This window comes from Myotis lucifugus, unplaced genomic scaffold, assembly GCF_000147115.1.
Source record: "Myotis lucifugus unplaced genomic scaffold, Myoluc2.0 scaffold_38, whole genome shotgun sequence".
Taxonomy (NCBI): Eukaryota; Metazoa; Chordata; class Mammalia; order Chiroptera; family Vespertilionidae; genus Myotis; species Myotis lucifugus.
The window spans coordinates 7,442,460-7,447,001 of NW_005871086.1; the positions used below are offsets into that span (position 1 = coordinate 7,442,460).

At 38.3% G+C, this 4,542-nt stretch overlaps 1 protein-coding gene across 1 annotated transcript in view; it reads right to left on the reverse strand.

Moving 5' to 3' along the window:
- The window catches only part of RASGRP1 (RAS guanyl releasing protein 1), a 97,559-nt gene that overhangs the window by 11,741 nt on the left and 81,276 nt on the right, over positions 1–4,542 (reverse strand). The window lies entirely within an intron of this gene.

Genomic DNA, 4,542 nt, shown 5'->3' on the forward strand with positions numbered 1-4,542 from the left:
TCAGTCTGTTCCATGCTTCCATTCTCTGGATCTATTTTATTTGTCAGTTTACTTTGTTATTAGATTCCACATATGAGTGAGATCACATCATACTTGATTTGCTCTGACTGGCTTATTTCACTTAGCATAATACTCTCCAGGTCCCTCCATGCTGTCTCAAAGGTTGAGAGATCCTTCTTTTACACAGCTGCATAGTATTCCATTGTGTAAATTTCACAGCTTTTTTATCCATTCATCTACTGATGGGCACTTGGGCCGTTTCCAGAGCTTAGCTATTGTAAATAATGCTGCTGTGAACATAGGGGTGCATATATTCTTTCTGATTGGTGTTTCAGGTTTCTTAGGATATATTCCTAGAAGTGGGATCACTGGGTCAAATGGCAGTTTCATTTTTTATTTTTTGAGGAAACTCCACACTGTTTTCCAATAATGGCTGCACCAGTCTGCATTCCCACCAGCAGTGTACTAGGGTTCCTTTCTTTCCACATACTCTCCAGTACCTGTTGTTTGTTGATTTATTGATGCAGCCATTCTGACAGGTATGAGATGGTACCTCATTGTCATTTTAATTTGCATCTCTCTGATGATTAGTGATGATCATTTTTTCATATGTCTCTTGGCCATTTGTATGTCCTCTTTGGAGAAGTGTCTATTTAGGTCCTCTGCCCATTTTTTTTTAATTGGATTGTTTGTTTGTCTTCCTTTTGGTGAGTTGTATGAAAACTTCATATATTTTGGAAATTAACCCCTTATCAGATGTATCATTGGCAAATATGTTCTCCCATACAGTGGGTTCCCTTTTCAATTTGATGCTGTTTTTACAGTTATTAATCCATTTTTCCTTTATGTCCTGATGCACTAGAAAAGACAGTGGTGTAAGGGCTTCAGTCCATCTAGGCTTAGTTTTGTGTGTGCATGTTCATTTGAATCTCTCTGTTCATTAATTAAACCAAAGTTTTATCTGAATTAGAGGAATTAAGAGTTATTTTATCAATAGCTTTAGGAAGAATTATTTCTTTCTAAGAATGTAATCAATTATTCTTTGTCAATGAAAACATGAATTGTTTCATTACTGACAGATTCCCTATATCCTTGGTGTAAAGGGAACAGTACATGCTTTGGAGTCATACAAATCTGGGTTCATTTACTTAGAGGAATCACTGTGGGCAAATTACTGAATCTCTTGGAGGTTTCCTGACTCATAGTATAGATCAATTTCTCTGACAAGCTTGGTCTTAAACAAGTTCATAGAGTAGAGTCTGAAATTTTTACTTACAACAATAAACTATTCTGAAGTACTTGTTAGCTCAACTAGAAAGTACGCTATCATTTAGATAGAGTAGCCTGTGACAGACTTTACAAAAGAGCAGAAATAATAGATTTGGGTAATTTTAAAACATCGTTTTTCACTCAGTATAGTGAGAAATATATCCTTGATGCAGGATATTTTGCCAGATGGATGGTTGTTTATAAAGTCAGTTTGCCTAATCATTGCTCAGTTAAGCACTAGTGTTCATGCCTCCTACTCCCATTTTAGACCAACCTTCTCTATCTTCTGAAAGTGTTCTGTCTTTAAATACAGGATGGGGGCAAAGGTTTATAGTTGTGAATATGCAAAACACAAGAGTTTATTCTTATACTATTATTTACTAACTAGAGGCCCAATGCACGAAATTCATGCACCTGGGGCTTGGGGGGTGTCCCCTCAGCCCGGCCTGTGCACTGTCGCAGTCCAGGTGCCCTCGGGGAATGTCTGACTGCTGTGGAGGCGGGAGAGACTCCCACCACCAACAGCTTCTGAGTGGCGCTCCCCCTGTGGAGCACACTCACCACCAGGGGGCAGCTCCTGCATAGCCACCAGTCGTTCCACTGTTCAATTGATTTGCATATTACCCTTTTATCACTACGGTGTCGGGTGAATTTCCCGCCAAAATATAAGATGGCGCGTTAAAATGCCTATATCTTTTGAAGTATGGGTTCGATTGAAATGAAATATTTGGTAATACGCAGTTACAATCGGCCCGAGTTTACACGTTTCCCGCACTCCACCGCAAATCTATATGAACCGAGTTTAAGACGGCTCCCGCGGAGTACGCGCAATTCACGCGAGCCGACTTAACTCGTTTCCCGCAACCCAAGTGTTATCATATAGGATTATTGTATTATTTTCCATATGAACAGCTGTAAACCTTCTGCCCCACCCTGTATGTTACTCAGTATCTTGCATCAGATTATTTACTCTTACAGCAATTAGAGTTCAACTTCTTTAATTGAAATTGTCCATCCCTTTTCTGAGTTTATAATTTACAGTCTAATTATTTGAGGCAATCTTTTTTTTTTCCACATTTGAGGGAACAATTTCTTGTTATACTAAACCAGAAATACAAGATTCCACTGAAACTGAAACAGTTGACAGAATATGGTCAAACTTAATTAAACCTTCAGGGGAAAATAAGAGGGTCAAACAAAGCCAGTGTATGTAGAAGCCCAAGGTTAGTTTGGAATAAACGTAAGGATGACAGCATTCAGCATACCTCCCCAGCAGGTATCTACCATCATTCTTCCATCTCCTTTCTTCTGAATCATATGCTTAACCTAATGGCTTTTTCTCTCTATTGCAAATACAACTCAACCCAATAGTATCCCTTTGGACATGGGGCAAAACCAAGAAGAATCATCTTATTCCAGGGTAGAAAGTGTTCACATGCCCATCCCAGCACACATTATGTGGTGTCAATGCACATGGTAGCAACTTTAATCAAACCAGTGCTGTTACCATGTATAACCTATTATGTGGCCCTGTAGCTAAGTCAGTGTTCCTAATTTACTATACTAAAATACCCATGTGGCAGAATGTACTTTTGAACTCCTTATTTTCAAAATACTTCTAAGAGGCTACTAAAGTGATATAGAACAGAACTGTATTGGAAACCGAGGCATTCAGGAGGAACATTGATGGGTTCTTTCTGGGACTTTTTCAGGGGGGACAGATATGAACAGAGGAAATGTTAGAACATCTTTTTTTTAAAAAAATATATTTTATTGATTTTTTACAGAGAGGAAGGGAGAGGGATAGAGAGTTAGAAACATCGATGAGAGAGTAACATCGGTTCAGCTGCCTCCTGCACACTCCCCACTGGGACTGTGCCGCAATCCAGGTACATGCCCTTGACCAGAATTGAACCTGGGACCCTTCAGTCTGCAGGCTGACGCTCTATCCACTGAGCCAAACCAGTTAGGGCTAGAACATCTTTTTGAGAGCAGTCTTATGATCAGTTCTTGGAGCAGCATCCTCGTATACCCACCAACGTAGCATGTTTGGTGGAGAGACCAATGAGAATGACAACCAAGAAAAGCAATTTTTTGGATTTGGTAATTAGGGCATTATTGCCTACCTTAAAAGAATGTTTACATTCTTTGAACCTTGTCCCACAGTGAGAATGTTGTACTTTTTGTCTTTTCTTCATGACATAAATTACTAAAACATAGTTTTGGTTAGAAGATCAATAGAAGTAGAACCTAACTGATTTATAGGTCAGTTTGGTTGAGGCAGTTACTGTTTTACCTTCTTTTCTGAAAGAGACTAGCAGGAAGCTATTGGCTTACCCTTGGCTGTGGTTGGTGGGGAGGCACCCTCCTCACAGCTGTCTTTCTCTGTTCATGGGCATATAGAGTAGAGCCTTTCTATAGAAGTCTGGGGTCTTCAACCAAACTCTTGATTTATCCTTTAAAGTATTATAAAGCATGGTTAAGGAAGGACATCAAGTATTTTTTTTTATAATAACTAGTATCATTGAACGTTAGTAAACTTAAGTTTCTCATAAGAGAGGAATAGCTCACTGAGAATCCTTGTATCTCTTTGCAATGCTACCTGGGGTTTTAGTCATTATATTCATCTCTGACCTCATTATAGCCACATGTTATCACATATACTTCATACTTGTGAAATAAAAATGTGCTTAAAAATACAATCTTTTATTGGATAGTCCATTACCAAACCAGTAGCAATGGAAAGTCCAGAGTTGTTGTATGAGTAGATATGGTTTTAATTTAAGGTCTGTAGTTTAAGTATATTAATGTTTTGCTAAAAAAGTTTCTTAGTATGATGGGTACTACATTTGTTACAGAATATGCTAAACACATTTAAACAATAGAAAATAACAAGCCTTTAAGTTTTAGAAATATTTTCTTAGGTGTTTAAAAATAATACCACATTGTAAGGAATTTGTCATACATGGAAATTTATATTTTCAATATACTGTCATTCTGATACTTTCATGTCCTTAAATATTTGGCTTCTTTTTCTTTATTAGAACAATAATTTCAGTGTTACTTGAGTCCTTTATGTAAATTTTAACTTTTAAAATATTAGTAACTGAAAGAAATTGTTTCTTCATACAGGTGCTGATGGGAAGGGTGCCGGACAGGGGAGGACGGCCGAATGAAATCGAACCACCACCTCCTGAAATGCCACCTTGGCAAAAGAGACAAGAAGGCGGCGGAAGGGGTGGTTGGGGTGGTGGAGGTGGAGGTAGAGGAGGT